The sequence below is a fragment of the Pieris rapae genome, chromosome 8, assembly GCF_905147795.1.
Source record: "Pieris rapae chromosome 8, ilPieRapa1.1, whole genome shotgun sequence".
Classification (NCBI taxonomy): domain Eukaryota; kingdom Metazoa; phylum Arthropoda; class Insecta; order Lepidoptera; family Pieridae; genus Pieris; species Pieris rapae.
In genome coordinates, this window is record NC_059516.1 from 3,469,058 (window position 1) to 3,487,339 (window position 18,282).

At 32.8% G+C, this 18,282-nt stretch overlaps 1 protein-coding gene across 3 annotated transcripts in view; it reads left to right on the forward strand.

The window, feature by feature from the left end:
• Nucleotides 1-18,282, forward strand: part of LOC111001530 (protein tweety) — a 54,275-nt gene that overhangs the window by 13,411 nt on the left and 22,582 nt on the right. For 2 of the 3 annotated variants that reach the window (XM_045629138.1, XM_045629140.1), the window contains exon 2: nucleotides 4,765-4,788. The exons of the other annotated variant lie outside the window; for it this stretch is intronic. The gene's annotated coding sequence lies outside the window, so the exon portion shown is untranslated. The remainder of the gene's footprint in view (nucleotides 1-4,764; nucleotides 4,789-18,282) is intronic. 3 annotated transcript variants of the gene reach the window in all.

Here is an 18,282-nt window from a genome sequence, read left to right on the forward strand (position 1 = left end):
GCAAATTTATTAAAGGAAAGCCGATTTTAATATTATTTGTTCTGAATTCAAATATTCTCTGCCAATAAATGTGTATTAAAGTTTAAAATATAAACCTTTATACCATGTTTTTTCAAATAAAATCAAAATTAAAAACCGCATAATAAATTGTTACTGGATCTTTTAAAGATTTTACAAGTTCAACGACTTGTTATCTCCCTGTTTGTTATTACAGTAAGGAAAACACGTCTTTAAGTTTTATGTAAAAGAGCTATTTTTATTTGTATCTAAATATACTATGGGCAAAAAGTTAAAGGCGTTGAAAGATATGAGATTTGCAACGTGTCGATTAATAGCCGTAATTTGTTTTGATAAGATAAAATCGCGTAAATGCACTTCAGGTATAGATATGATATAGGTGTTGTGGAGTTGCAAAGACGTTTATTTAAAGGTTTTTAATGGATAGGGTTGCCCAAAAGTTCAGTTATTTTAGACCATAGATACCGATTTTAAAGGGTGTCGGTTTTTGAGGGACTGCTCTTTTTTTAAACAATTTGAGGTTGTACTTTCCAGGGAAGTACCACCCAACCCTGACCGGAAGTTGATAGTAAATCTATTTATTTGTGAAGTTCAGGAAGTTCCCGCTATATATTATTTCAATTTTATTTACAGTTAGCATGTAGAAACACACATAGTTTTTTTTGTAATAATTGGAGATATACTTTTATTGCCGCAAAAAACCGACACCCTGGAATATAATACGTTATAATATTATACTTGGAGGGTATTAGAGGATAGAGTCTACTGTGTTTTATGTTATTTTATAGTTTAATTTTATATTTATATATTTTAGTTTATTTATAGTATGAGATTGGACATGTATGGGCTGTCAGTGAATAAATAAATAAATAATAAAACTTTTAATGTATTAAATACCTTTTTTTAATAGTTAGTGTCGTTTATTCATCTAACGAAGAATACAATTTTTGATAAGATTTTTTATCTTCTTACGTCAAAGAAGTATAACGAATGTACATAAGTGCACCAACGTTTTATTGCTAGTTAGTATGAATATTTATTACATATAACAAGATTTAATAAGTTAAACGTTAGTGTATACCTAAAGATTATTAGCAAGTAGATTAAACTACACACTACTTTTAAAATAGAATATGATATTTATATAAAACGAATAGTTCGATAAAAGATTCAAGAAAAACTTAACTGTAGCTAGAACAATGGCGTTCCATTTTATTTTTAAACGATGTACTTTGAATACATATGTCATGTTCAATCAGTGCTAAATAAAACCTTTATTCTTTAGCACATATATTATTTACATGCTCACTGTAAATCTTTGTTATTAATTTATTGCATAACCTTTAATTGTAATACAATATTCGTTTAAAGAATTTACGTGCCCATCTGTATGTCCGAGAAATGTCATCAGATAATACTGAGGTTTTACTGCGGCCATCAGATGTAATGTTTGCGAGCCTTATCTACCACTATTAAATCATAACCGGACAGATTTAGGGACTCGCCGTGTTAACTGCGATGAAGCTTGTTATTTGTACAGATTATTTTTAATGTGTAATTCTCAGGTGTTTGTTATGTTATTTCGAGAGCTTACTGACTTCTGAGGTACTGAGGTTATATTACATAAGTGCGGAGTCGTATTAGGCGCGTTTTATATAGGTTTTAATTCACATCAGAGTTCTCTGTAAGTATAAATCCATCTGCCGGGCTGATTTGTGAATTTAAACCATCCAGGGCATACAAAAATTTCATTTAAATCGGTCCAGCCCCTAAGAGGAGTTGATTAAGAAGATGTAACGCAATGTAATAATATTTCAATAAAGTTATAAAATACACCATAAATATGCAATCGTAGCAAAAGTTAGGATTACTTAATGTAGTGGTTAAGCATTCGTGAATTTTATAATTTTTCGCGCAATTTTCTTATTTTTATATTTCATAAAAACCTTCCCTATTTAATAACAAACACAACAAAAAAAGAAGTAACGAAATCGGTCCAGCCGTTCACGCGTCATACCCAGGGCAGTCTTAAACGATACTGGGGCCCTTGGGCTCACTTGAACTTTGGGGCCTTTATGGAAAATAAAAAGCAAGTTATAATAAAAAATATTAAGTATGAACATTTATAATATGTAATCAAGGGTAATAAAATTATTAGTTTGTTTTTTAATATAAGAAGTATTTGTCCTTGGTAGTGGCCAACTCGGCTATCGTAATTGTTTATCTATCTGTTTTGGCTTTCTGTATTGTCTTAGTCTTTTGTCTTATAATACGTACAAGTATAAGCTGTTAGATTACTTATAATTAAATAAGTAACGCCGGAAATTGGATAAAAACATAGTTGTCTGCCTAGTCTAAGCCATGTAAATTTTATTTTATATGTAGTAGAAATATTTGAACGCATTATGTCGCTCGATATTGACCCACGTTGACCCGATTAGCGATTCTTGGTAAATGAAAAATGTTGTGGGAAATGTGTTGTGCATGCACGCGACCGGCGTTTGTCGTAATTAATTAAATTTACTACTATTATGGAATGGATGAAATAGGTTCTTCAAAACGCGATTTCTCTTTAGTAGTAACAAATATTCTTAACATTTTAAAGTAATAAGGTCCATTTTGTTCCATCTTGACCTTGTTCTATCTAGACCTGCTCCATCTCACGTTTCCTCACGATGCATTCCAGCACTGTTTGAACCAGTATTAAATATACGCATAGAAAGTCCACCGGTACACAGCGGGGTTTTGTTTTCTAAATATTAATACTTAAATAAATAATTCCGAACACGGAAGAAGTAGCTATTTCATGCCTTCTTCGTTCCTTACATCTGTGTAGCTTGTTAGGTGGACGAATTTTTTTTATTTTAAATTGTTACATGTCAAAAGGTTTATATTACTTTTATTACTGTAATAGCGTTGACATTTATAATTTATTAAAATAAAAAAAAAACATTATAACTAAACTTACATGCAGAAGCGTGGATTTGAACTTGCGACTTCAGGAATGAGTCACTCTGGTAACCCAATGCACACTTATGAACACCAAAAAGAAATATGTATGAATGGTTCAAATTTTACATTTAGTTCAGATCAAGGGCGTAGAAAGGCAAAGAAACTGGCAATAAACTCTCCACCCTTTTCAGTAGAAATAAAACAATAAAAACTATCTGGCCTAAGCAATGGACGAAAGAAAATGTATTGGAAAGTTATAGTTTAAAAACATGCACACACCATTGTGTAAATCTATACAAATGGAATGTGTTCTCGATTCTTATTGTCTGACAAAATCCATAAAAAGCAAGGTTCAATAACCTGTGACCTGGTTGCGCGATTGAAAGATTTCACAGATACCCCTAACAATAGTTGGACAGACAGCTGAAGGTTTTTGCTGTCCATAATATTACGATTTCTAAACGTTTTTCTAAAGGAATTGCATTTGGTTTTATTGATTGTAACCAGTCTTGTATTCTGCTGATTCGTCACTGAAATGTACGCGCATAGGACTTTAATAATTTCATAATTAAGTTTAGCGAACTTAATTATGAAATTCGTATAGGCAAAATAGTACCTAATTCTATTTTAGGTACTATTTTGCCTATATAATAGAAACCAGTGCTTTATTGTGTATAACTTATTTTTATATAAATAATTTTAACGTTTAAGACTATTTAATTGTAGATGGTCGATGGTCCAACTAGGATTCGTGTATGCGGTGATGTTACTTATTTCGTCTATGTATTTACGTGTTGTTCCCATGAGAATGTAAGTGCGTGCTTTTATTTCACCATGCCCGATACTGATGTCTATCAGTATTTTCTCTGTCGTCTGACAAATCTCTTTTTTTTTTAATTTTTATTATTATTATTAATTACGTAAGATGTATTGTAGGATATAGTGTAATGTTTGCAGGTCCTTACAAACATTATGTAAAACTAAAAACTTGGCGGTTAAATTAGTGACGATGAGTTTATTGCCAGGTGATTTGAAAACAGTAAATGAAAATTAGGCATTTAATATACATATATATATTTACGTTATATAACTTGAGTAATGTGGCATTATTTATTAGATATTTTTTTATATGATATGTAGGGTATTTCCTATGTCGCTGAAGAATAAGGATTTCTATTGCTAAACATCTTATGTTGGTTCATTAACTTTTGAAACCTAGTAACTTCGAAACAGATTTTGTAGTATTATCCTCTGCCACCTCCCGCCAATTACTGGCATATATCTTACTTCATATTAAAATTGGTTTACTAACTTACCTGATATAATTATGCTTGTTCGGTATGTTGATTTGAAGTTTATGGGCACTTTGTATTATTTGTATTCAGTAAAGAGTTTGTGTCTTAAATCTATTATTGGATAAAGATAGTATTCCACTGCTAAATGTGTTTGCATGGGAGTAATTAATACCTATCGACTCGATTACGTCCTTGACGGGAAGTAACCGCACTGTAATCGATACATAATCGTACTCAGACATTTGATCGGCATATAAGGACTTAAATCTTAATTTGAGTCACTAGAAACGTGGAAGCGTACATGCAAGAGGTTGGGAGGTCAGCTCAAAGTTTTTACCTAAATCCAACTGAGTATGTCGGAGATGTTCTGAAGATACAAGTAACATCAAAAATAGTTTTATAAGAGTGGGAACGTATTCCTCATAACGTTTTTAAAAATAACGTGAATAAAATATATGATTTATATTTAATAATACTAATTTAGATTTTTCTGTTACAGGAGATTGTCATGAGCCTCGATGTGGTAAGTTATATTAAAATACATATATTTATCAATTCCTCGTTAAAGCTCTTCACTTCACAAAAACACACTTGAAAAAGAGATTTCCAGACGGTTACTGTCTTTGAGTAATTGGGAAAAACATTTAAATAGCATTTACGAATCGAGCACCTCCTTTGAAGCAGAAATTGTAGTTGTACAGTGAGAATAGCGATTATCATGAAACTTCCTCAAATAAGATTACAATTTCATTATCACAAGCTGAGGTTTAGCGAAAGAAATATCAATAGCTATTCAATACCAAGTTTATTCTGAGAAAACAGCAAAAATCTGTAAATATCTTTATTTCAATATCGTCATTTTATAAAGTATTTGTATAGAGCTTTTGTACAGAAACCATAGTTGTATAAGATTCAGAGCTTTCCGTAAAACTGACTGTAAATGAAAAGCCAAAGCTACGCCACGTTTTATACGATTATTATTGACAGATTTTATTCTTGAATTATGTCATTCTGTTTACATCACACATTAGCGTAGTATTGGCACGTTTCGTTTGAATATGATCGGTCAATAACATCTCTAGTCCATATCAAAATACGTTACAATACTACGTCCTTTTTGCTCAACCACAATCAAACGCAAGATTTACTTTATCAGATTAACGCCTCCCCGTAGTTTCGTAACGTATGACGTAGTTGTGTAGGTAAAGAGTTTAATTTATGTATGTGTGCGTTAGAACTTATTATGTATGTATATGTATATAAACTTTTTTCCAAAAGGTAGTAATTAAGTATGACCTCATTACTCGAGAGTTTACTAAGCAAGATTGACCCGAAGTTGACACGTGTGGTGCGACATTGATCCGCTGTCAGCCACTAATGTATGTTGATTACTGATGGACTAGCGAGCCAGAAAATGCGCGATTTGATATTTGGATATTTTTGCATTGCATTTAATCTGCTCGGCACACTGATTGGTAATTTGTATAAATGTGTAAATGTAAAGTACATAGGTATAGTATTAGGCAAGAAAAAAGTATATAGTATTGAAGTAAAGAAAATTTATCATTTAAAACGAGCACAGAATTGTGGCCGTGTGGCGCTGGCAGTATGTCATCGATTCAGCTCCAATCGAAAAATTAACGAACAAAGAAATCAAACTATTTTCATCTACTTTTTTGTATTCATAATTAAAATGAAATACCGTACAATACTTTATCATAAAAGGTGCGGATGGCAACCCTCAAAGCATGAGCCAAGACAAGGAATTCAGAAATCTAAACTATTTTGTTTATTATTTAACGTGTTTGCATATTAGTTTGTATTTTACTAAAAACTGATTCCAAACAAAAGGTACATAAGATAAATGAATATTTGTTATAACATTTTTTTTCTTCAAAATTCATAAAGGTTTTAAATCGCTGATCTAATAGCCACACAAGGAATTAACACCTAAAATTACCGCAACACTTTCTGAAAGGTGCTAATAGCTTAATTTATGTTTATAGATGTAATGTGTACGTACATGAAAAGGTTCATAATTCTATTAAGCGAGCAGCTTCTATCTAATTATTAATTAAAAAATCCAGTCTTTTCTACTTACAGTTATACTAATAATTATATTTAACGAATTTCTATGAATATGTAAACGAAATTTAGTGCCTAAGGAAGCTGTGCGGGATGTCCTGTGGTAGTGAAAACGTTTTTAGCTTTTAAGCTAACAATAATCGTTATCCTTTTATTTGTTTGACTGAGGACAGTACATAAAGGATAAGCTACATCTTTAAAATATTCGAGTGCGTACTTATATACACGCGTTAGAAGTTATACTTCGTTGTTACAAGAAAACAACACTAACAATAGAAAAAGGTATTTAATATATTGAAAGTTTTATTATAAAACATTATTTAGTTAAAGAAAGTTTATTTAAATATCAAAAAAGAACTAAAATATTGACTATACCCTAACTTCAGGGTATCGGTTTTTTGTGACGATGTGCGGGTGTCGGGTTTTGTGACGGTGCGCATTTTTAAAAATTGATAAAAATTTACTCTCATTATTTTTCCCTAACCTAGCAGCTGCTCCTTACGGGAGTACTTCGGATATATAAGTAATCCAATGTTATTAAGCAAAAACAAAATAGAAACGATTTATGTGGATTGTGTATTAAAATTTGAGTAAACGCAGTTTTGTATTATCGCCGTTATTCCAAGCCTCCCCAACGACTTACGAGTGAAAGGTTAATATTTTGCAATTAACGCCGAATTGCGTTGATAGCCTTAATTGGTATTTTGATGTTTTACGAAAGGGCGTTAACGCGATAAAGGAATTGGAGAAAGTTTAAATTTACGAGAGTGCAGTGTTGGCCTAGCGGCTTTAGCGTGCGACTCTCATCTCTGAGGTCGTAGGTTCGACTTTCTGGAAATCACTGGAAAACATCGTGAGGAAACCGACTGGCCTTAGACCCAAAAAGTCGATGGCGGGTGTCAGGCACAGGTGGCTAACAAATGATCTTGAAATCAGATTCAGTAATCTGAGGCCCGGACCAAAAAATCTAAATAGGCGCCACTAATTTTTTAATAGTATGGGGGAATGCGAAAGTTTATCAAGTTTTATATGTGAATGATTTTAGATTAGGTGTATTTATATATATATTTAACACCACACCACATATATTACAATTTTCTACTGTTAACTTAACAATATTTCATCCTTAAAAATATGGTATATTACTGAGTTTTAAATTTTTGTACGTTTGATTTGTGTACTGTTGGGTCCGCTAGACTCTAGTCATTATAACTAAATTATAATTATCACGTGCTGGTATAATGAAACTGTATAAATCAAACAGTTTTGAGTACTCACTGACTAAAAGTTTATAAGTATTACCCTCGGAGTATATACTAATACTTATAAATGTTTAATGACTTTTATTCTTAGGCTAAAACTATGTTACCATTTGTTCTATTACTCGTCTAAATTACTCATCACTGAGTTAGAACTTTGGATCCCCTGGTCTCTCTCTCATGGCACATTTAACACGCGTCGGTGAAAACATCAATCGATGTACATTAATAGAAAGAAAAGCCATTCATCAAACAACAACTTAATATTTTAAATAATGTTACTACCGATTTTAGATAAAATGTACAAAATTTAAACGACTTTAGGGAAAATTAAATCTACAAAATACGTGTCGTTAACGACTCTAAGTACGTGTGGTTATTTGACATAAATAGGTAGGTTTCGTCTCTAGATTTTTTAAATATTAAAATGATGTCATAGTTTCATGAAAGCAAATATCTGCCCACTCGGCTTGAACGATCTAAATTGACGTCCTAGTTCTAAAACAAACGGTTAATTTATGTTTTATATTGTGTGGAGGTCAATGGTCAGATTCCAGGCGGCCATGAGTATTTTTTTACGAGCTTTGTACTATATGCAAATAGGCATCGTTTAAAGGGGTTTTTAGACAATTGTGTGGGGTTGTTGATACGTATAAGGTTTTGTGTTATCCATAATTGAAGGACTGCAAAAAGAAACAGTGAGTCCATTTTCAACCAGTTGGTTGAAACGACAGTCTTGTGATTGATGATTTTCAACTGAAAATCATAAAAAGACTGTCGATTATCATTTACAAACGGGTGCTTAGATACTTTGGCCATATTGCCAGAAGAGAACCAAATAGTCTCGATAAGATGGTAATGGTAGAGTGTAGGAATGGGTAGAAGTCGGACAAGGCAATTATGGGTCTTAACATCTCTAATGCGCTGAGACAAGCTGAGGATAGTGGTATGGAGGTAGCAAGTCGATATATTGCTTAGGGCTTATCTTGACATGCGCGACCTTCTGTAATAAAATTTGCGATAATTTAAGAACATATAAATAATTTTGTAACAAAAAACGATAGTTGGTACACACAAAATTCACCAAAAAATATATAGTTTTGAAATATTTCAAGATTTTATAATAAGAATTCGTTAAATTTCATTAGTATCTCTCATGGTTACTATATGTATTTAGGATTTTTAAAATACATTAATTATGAATAATTACATCGCGATTATGTTAATGTACTGCCCATATGAAAGAAGGTTATCGTTTTTATAAAATTTAGTTATAATTAACACCGTTTCATTAAAATTAATCACTAAATTTATACTTACAAAAATAATTCTTGAATATATGGAATTGAAAGACGAATTTGCAAAAACTATATAGGAAGTAATTAAAAGCAGTTATGTTTAAAATGTTAGCTTGGAAGTGGGTCAAGGATTTTTCATTATATCAAGTGGTTCGTTACGTGTCTCAGGAGATCAGGAAATTTTTTTACTCATAGAGGGAAAACGTATACGTATTCATATACATACGAAACAACGGATCTGCGATTGGTGATCTATAATAGAATAACATAAGTCTGCACTACATTGTGGAACCACCTGCCCACTAAAGTATTTTCGAACCAATTCGACTTAGTGTCCTTCAAGAAAAGACTGTACCAATTCTTAAAAGACCGGCAACGCACTCGCGAGCCCTTTCGCATTGAATGTCCATGGGCGGCGGTGTCACTTAGCATCATGTGAGCCTCCAGCCCGTTTGCCGTCTGTACTAAAAAATCGGTATTTTCTTCTTAGATAAGTGTAAAATTGCAGTTTTCCTAGTAGTTCTTAATGCGTGTGTACTACTTAAATGTGGCATCTTTTCTATTAATTTGTAGCTAGGAGATTCTTTGCTCAATACAATCTGTGCAGGCCTATAAAGAGTGCAATTAGAAAATATCGGTAATGGTGACAATGATGAAAAAAGGTTCGCTCAACAATTTTACGATTCACAAAAACTAGATCAATTGCGCTTTACAGAAATAAAAGCCGAATGGTAACAATAAAAACTGAAAACAAAAAATGCGGTCACAGAAAAAACACAATCGCAAACTTAGTTCACTTTCTCCTTTTTGTACACCGAGAATAATTATGTTTTGAATTAAATGCGGATTTGACCTGGATTCTAGGACAAAGGATGCACAATGCAAACTAGTGCAAATACTGGCCCCTCACTGACATTTCATGTGTCAATGAATAGTACATCTGAATAGTGAAATTAAAAGTTTGCCAAATCCGGACGACCAAACAGGAGAAAGAAGGACGCTAAAAAGTTGCAAAGCGAGGACTCATACAAATAAGTGTCCGTCAAAAATGTCTGCCTTCAAGTAAGATTTGAGTGAGAATTAGTGCGACCTGTGAGTCCCTTATATCAAAATGAGCTACCTGTTGCCTATAGTATATTTAACTTTTAAAAGTAAACATATAAGTAAGAATAATGAATAGTTAATAGTGTTTTTTAAATTATTACTAAGTAGGTTAATAAAATTGTAAATACTGTATATTTTATTGTTTGGATTACTAATATAGAAATATTCACGACTGTTTGGCATACAATTAGTATTTGTCAGAATCTTTTAGGAGATTTTAGGTTCGATGTGCGCAGATTTTTTAACAACTAAATTAAAAAGTTTATCAATTTATAATGTACTTTCTTGTATCTCTACGTTCGAATCTAGTGATTGTACAATTCAGACATTAAAAATTAAGAGATTTATAAGCCGTGGTAGTATGTATGTATATATATATTTTAAATATGTTTTGAGAATGTATTTGATTTATTTATTATGTATTATAGATTCTTGGTGAGTTTAGTTAGTTTTGGTGTCTTTTAGTATGGGTTAAGGATCTGAAAGGACTCTTTTGAGTAAAACCCTCCTACAGATCTCAATTTGGATCTATTCAGTGCTTTTCTATCCATTTCACTGAACTCGCGAACGCATAGAAATTTGAATACCTAAATTTTAACTTTTGGTTGGTATTATTATTTTTGAAGTGTTAAAAATTGTTCTTTCCTATTGTCCGTTTTATCTCAAATTTCTTGGTTTCGACATAATATACTCGGGAAAGCAAACTGCTTTTGTTATGTCGGTTAAAAAAAGTTGTAAAAGGTCAGGTTCCCGTGACCACTGACTCATAAAGTGACTCAGACTCAGCATTGAGAAGTCGAATTTATTGCTTGTTTTGCCGGTTCGAGGTATTGCAATTTTTATTTATATTGACGTATTGTGTATTGTTTCAACTTTTTATCACGTTTAATGTGAAATTGGATACCCGTAGTAATCTTCGTTCTTGCTCTGTGGTATAATATTTTTACACTCGCTGATATGTAATACAATTATTTGTGATTTTTATTTAAACTCGCAAAACGCTAGCCGAATTCTATGATAATGATTCTACGACGAGGTTGCAAAAACTACAAAAGTCAGCCCACTCTTAACAACACTTAGCGACACTCACAAATACAGAGTGTATTTTATGCATACACACACATTTACACGCTTTGAAATTCACGTATATTAGGTATGCTCTAGGTAAGTATGCGTGAAGTCTAAGTTTGATAAAACATGCACCCCCAATACAAATTATAAAGTATTATTTAATTATATGATACAAACACCTACTATATGGCCTCAGATTACGTCCTTTTCTTTTATCATTACAAGTGGTTGATCAGACTTCTCATAAAGGTTAATTGCGCACATAGAACGATAATAATCCGTTGGTTATTCTGCACGGCCACTTGGTAGTTCGTCCTACGTTTAGACCATTTTTTTTCCTTCTTTTCTTACCTCGGCGCAACTGCTTACTGCGGGAAGAATATAAGGAACTAGCGATTGTGCAAACCCACTAAAACTAAGGCGCCACCAACAATCGAATTGGGTGGGATGTGGTGACAGATGAGCCTTATCTGTCTACGTTTAGTTCACTACGCCAACACTTCTCATTTGTTACGTTACGAATTATAATTGTAGTTTATTATTACTAAGTTATATAAGCCCTGACATTAGAATAATGCTACGTCGGAGTTCACCTAATTTAATGTTGAAATAATATTTCAAATAATTTATACAACATATAATTTGTAATTCATAATTTGATATCGGGACGTGGTTTTCATATCTCTTCCCAGTCACGTTTCATCACGGCCTACTCGATCGATTGTGAACTCTTGACATTCACTTGATTTAGATGGGGAATATATTGAAATTCTATTGCACATTGCTTTCTACTTGGCCGGCAATTTTAAATTGTTTATATATATGTACATTTAAATTTCTTAGTAATGTATATATGTAGTAATAGACAATTCGATTTGTCAACCTAATGGGCAAGTAGTTGATCAGCCTCCAGCTGGTACCAGACACACGCCGTAGACTTTTTGGATCTAAGGCAAGCCGGTTTCCTCACGAAGAATTCATTCACCGTTCGAAATGTTAATTGCGCACATAGACAGAAAGTCCATTGGTGCACAGCCGGGGACCGAATCTACGACCTCGGGGATGTGACTCGCACGCTAAAATCACTAGGACAAAACTACACAGAGTTATGATGGGTAATACGCATATTAATATCATAAATCCTGGATTTTATTCCGCGCAAAAGTTTAATACAAATCCTTGTTCAGTATTTCACAAGCGACCGTCGCCTCAGTTGATAGTGGTTGACAGCTTGCACTAGCGAGTTTGCAATTTCCCAAAAGTAATAGAGAACAAGAGAAATGTAAATAGCTAGAATCTGTGTCACCTGAATACCGGCAGTAATCACAATGGCTCGGGGATAATGCCTTTATTACACGTGAAGTCTTTTGAATTCAGCTGAAATATTCACATTTTAGTTCGTGAGCAAGTAATTTAAATGTATGGGTTGTTTGTAACACTCTGATGCCCACAACTTTACATCATATGTCTAACGCCCAAATCCAATAACCTATCTCAATCCATTTTTGACATTTTTTTCATCTTAATCCAAATATTGATAAAAGTGTGCCTATAACCAATAGACGGATTGTAATAGCCATTTGTCGATACAACCTATCCATGGTAGGTCGGATCGGTTATGTGGATACCTTTGTATGAAAATGACAGTTCAACTGTGCGAAAAAGAGCGAAGAGATTGCTTTCTATCCGTCGCCAAAAATGGATTGCCTTCTTTGGGTTTGGTTATTGAGATCGATCGACTGTCACGGTCTTATCTCAGATAATTTTCAATCTGAGATTGTGGATTAATAATGGGTTCGGGCGTAAGTATGTTTATATATACGCTGGGAACCTCAGGAAACAGGTCCCTTCATGAAAAGAGCGTTCTAATTCTTTAAAGGCCGGCAGCACGTTTGCGAGCCTTCTGGCAATGTCCATGGGTGGGTCATCGGGTGATCAGGTGGAACATCAGATGAGTTTCCTACCTGTCTGCATCATGTAACAAAAAAAAGATGATATCAACGATAAAATATCGTTTCAGCTACCTACTGAAATATTTGTGAACCAATCCGACTGAGAGTCCTTCAAAAGCATACATATCAAGCCATCTGGCATTGGGTGTCCATTTTAATCAAATTTAAAAGACTTAGGGCCTGTTTCACAATGTCCGGATAAGTTCCAAATAAGCTATTTGTTACTTATTTGTAGGATAAACAGTATTTTTGCGTTTCACGACTGTCAGATAGCGCTATTTGTCATGAAATGCCAAGTATCTTATTCGGAACCTTTATCTTTCGAATAATTTATGTGTTGCATAGCTATTTGGCACTTTATCCATACATTGTGAAACAGGCCCTAAAAGTTAGATTGAACTTCTATTCTAATGTTTTATTAAAATACAAATGTGTTTTAAATATTAGACATCAGACATTGTTCGTCTTTGATATGTCGAGATTAAAGGCGAGAACTGTAAATATTTATGATGTCCATAAAATTCACGATGACTTGGTTCTTGATTAACAACTCTTTCTACACCTTCGTAATTCAAATTTAAACGTATCGTGTTTTAACAGATTTGTTCTACATTTAGATGTAGCTTTACCTTCGGTTCGGTTCAAAGATACTTTATTTCTCAAAACATTACATTAACCTAATGAGAAATTTTAGAGGTTGTACATCGTTATGAAACAATTTAAAAATAAGCTAAAAATATATAAAATAAAAATATTAGTTGCTAAGAATATTTACAATATGTTTTACAAAAGTGCGGGTAGGTCGCATCGATGATACAACACGCATTGTGTGACTTATCAATAGTAATAATGTTTAGAAGCTCGTTCACAGATATATATGTATATATATATATTTTCGGGTTATACGAAAAAAGGTATACCTTTTAACCCGATGAGTAGCATGCCATGAACAATCTCGATGCTAGAGGGCTCGCGAATGCGTTGCCAGCCTTTTAACCTTTTTGAAAAGTCTCCGACTAATTTAGCAATAGAAACAAGATTTTTGGCATTATTTTGCTATTTGCTCTTTGTAGACGTTATCGCGAACCTATGTAATGATTATACTTCCGTAACAATAATGTAACATATTTAAAAAGCTTTTTACTCAACTTGAGCTTTTGCTAAAACTTATCTCATAAAATAACTCATAAACTAAGTAATCTAGACTCCTAGATATGACCTATTTCGTGGTAGTAAACATTTTTACTGCCTAGTACGTGTCGTCACTGCTTATGATGTAACAACAATGAAATAGTAATACTGATGCATAATAGTTTGTTGTCGATGGAATAACCTACTTTTGGGTAAGTTAGAACTTTACGTCATACCGAATATATATATATATATATATATTCGACGCGGGGTCTGCAGAAATCATATAGTGAAACATATCGTTATTACTTATTTTATTACTTGTTTTTTATTTATAAGTTCTAAAACAACGTGTATGCATAAAATTATACAAGCAAAATGAATTAACTTACTTACTATAAAAAAACAAAAGAAATAACGATAATCCAAACGATTGTGTTTGTTAGGTATGTGTAATTTTTGGTTTGTATAATTTTAACTATTGCAGGAATCCTCGAAAATGCATTTCGTTTTCAAGCATAGACAATGTATGCATAGACAAGGATAATATGTGTAAAAAAAGTAAATTACTGTTGACTTAACCGAATAAGAAAAGAAAGGCCCCCCCCCATAGCACTTAAGTACTTTAACAGCCCTTTACACATTTTAGCAATGAAACACATTTTTAGGTTGCTAAGCTGTTAGTTCAAGATCTTAAACAATACATGCTTTTTAGCTGACCCTAATACGTTAAGCTCTCGCGAAATAGGTCGAGATCCTTCAGTAGTCTAAGGAAACTTTCCCACAAATGAGGTGTATCCAGTAGGTAATACGACTTACGTAATACATTCTTATTTATTATTGGAAAAGGAATATGATCAGAAAAATAATGTGCAATGACTTGGGATTTTATGAATGCGGAAATTCCACCCGTATCGCCTCAACGTCCGTCGTTACACAACTGAGCGATTTTTAAGGCAGTTTTAGACAAAAAGCCGGCAAGGCATTGAGTGTCCATGGGCGGCGGTATCACTTCACATCAGGTAGGTTGGTCCCCTATAAAAAAAACTCAAAAACTGAATATTTTAAAAGCCTTGCGATACAGGTACGCGTCGCTAGTTGAATATAATAAAACTATGTTCCTGTATAAAACTAGTAGTATATATATAATATTTTTTATATAAATATTATGATTATAAGAATTTTTTATACTTTTTATTTTTATACAGCGAGGCGTAATGCTCACAATAATCAATGATTTGCACTCGACCTATTTTCTTTTTAATTAATTAATCCTATGAAACATGCAGCTGTACCTCATATTGGATCGCGAATAAAATATGAAATATTTTATAGATTTGTATAAATTAATTTATGAAATTTTTATTTCAACAAACAAATTGATTTTTCTAACTACGAAGCAGTAGGTAACGAAAGATTTTACAGAAAAATTTGTAACAGACGATACAAATGTAAAGTTTTTTTCATATTTATTTATATTAGAATGAACTTCCTTTTCGCGCGTTGCGAAAGGGGGCTAAACGGAAAAATTAAAACCATAAGTTGTAACCGCACTTTTTGCTACAGTTGTTCTATTTTATATTTTCGACATTATTACCGCCAACGTCCATACCACGTTGAAAACACCGGTTCTTCACTTCATATATATTTTGGCTATTTTACTAATTAATCCCTGCGTACCACAACGACAACATCTTTCTTTCTCTTAAATTCCTGGTGTCTTTAAACTTTAATAGACGATTAAATATAATATTAGTGTCGATGAAAACTATCATACTGTTATGATACCGATTAATATATAAATTAATCGAAAGGAATTTCGTTCCATCCTGGTGTTCCTTCCACCTCTCAATGTTTACATATTTACAGGATTAATGAAGTCAATTCTCATGTTTACGCAACCCGAGAGCGAATCTTACGTACCTTATTAAAAAAATATTTCCTTGAATATATTCTATACAAGTAGTTATATCTTCTGCCTAGATAGTCAGTGATAATAGGGTTTACTTTATTAAGTCCAGACTCTTCAATAATCCGAGAAAATAGGATTTTTCCATTTTTCTCTAACTATATCCAGAGCCATCATTATTTTGGCCTTATGGCTTTATTTTCTCTCGAAGTATAGTAAAACTATGAGAGTATTTAAAGATTTTGTGTTTTGTTGGTAATACTACTCACTGAGTACTATCATATTTATTCGCTAATCAACCAGTTTTATTACGATCCTATATACTGTTAATATGATACTATTTAATGTCGATAACTTTTGCCCTGACATAGTGATCTGATTTACAAAGGTATATATGGTATTAAGTGTCAGTAAAAATGTATATAGTATATATAGACGTAGATTTGTTGTTCCAAAGTAAAATATTAATTACTTTGAAAAGAAAGCTGGTTTGAACCAGAGAATTGTAGTATGTATGGGTTAGGTAGGTTTTCGTCCCACCTTGACGTTTGACATTCCATGACAGACCGCCTTTTAAGACACTTTATTGAACCAGCTGCCTATTAAGTACAGTAAACCCCTTTGTACTCTTATTACGCGAGGATTTCACACGTTATATTGCTGTACTGTGACATTTTAATAGATATCGTCCATAGTCGTAGTTTTTCTTAATATTCGAATTTTTACGACAAAAGTTAAAGGCGAATCATTTGTTTTTGTTTTTATAGGTAAATGCGCAAGAGGCTCTTTTGCTAAGCGGTATCCGCCACCAATGGACACTCAATTCCAGACGGTTTGCGAGTGCGATGGCGGCCTTTTAAGAATTTTTACGCTCTTTTCTTGAAGAACCCAAGTCGTATTGTTTCGGAATTACTTCAGTGGGATGCTGGTCCCACATAGTTGTGACTATACTCTTACAATGTGTTTCCTATAATCCATCTACAGAAAGAAGAGATTACTGTATTTTCGTTAAGGCTTGGAACCATCCTGGTGTCGGGTGTCTATGGGCGGGGGTAAGCATTTAAAAGAGGTTTCAACCTCATAAAACGAGGTTTCAACGCTCGACTAGATTATCGCACACGATGTTAATTGAGTTTCCACATACATTTTTGTATGAGATTATCAGTGTGAGGTCAGAAGGTTAATTATAATACTACAAGTATATTATCGTGTTTTTTTCCGCTTGAAAGATGTGTTTACTATTTATAAGATGCATCGGTTGTTTTGTGACCTTGACTTACATGTGCAGTTATGTAGCGCTGACCTTCATCAAGTTTAAGGTCAAGATATTTCCACAAGTTGAGTACATACTTCCTAATAATTGTGTTTTTGTTCAATGTTTTGAATCCAAAAAAAACCGTTTTACGAATATTTTGACAAATTTAGACCCTTGGTATCAGTGACTTTGTTGTCATTAATAAATATTTATATATTTATTTTTTAAACTAGCTGCCCCGCGAAGGGGTCGGTCAATCAAAAACATAATGTAAGACATGTAAAACTATTTTTTTAAGATATATTTTATTATTCCTATAACTTCTGTCTGAGTTCTTGGAATAAATAAAAAAAATACTCGATTTAGAGCCGTTTTCAAGTTTTGAGCTTAGCAACATATTTTGTGATTAATTATTATTTAATATAGAAAACCTAAGAAATCCGTATAACATTGGAATAATTTAATAGGCTTATCGTTAACAAGCGGTTTCTATCCATGTAATACTAGACACCCACCCAATAGATCCTACAGGCATGTTTAATTTAAGTAAGAGAAATGCTATAAAGCTTAAACATAATAAAAATCACCTTCTTTTGTTTTTTGAAGGTTTTAAAGTACTGTCAGATATTAGACTTCATCATAATACTCACTTTCACGTATTAGTAAAAATTACAAGTGATAATATTGTTACGAGCTAGGGGATTCGTAACAATATCATTAACATACTATTGTTTAAAGTATTAATATAAATATTATTTCGATATAAACTCGAATACTGCGAAGGTTAATTTTAAAGTTAACTCTCCTCTGAGAATGTGCAAATGTGTCCCCATATGTTAACAACAGATGTTAGCAACACAATTGTTAGTTTGGCTTCGAGTCCAGTGAGTTGAAGGTCGTAGATATTTTGAATTAGCTCGGTTGTTTGTTAATTTGTTTAGTATAGAAAGTGA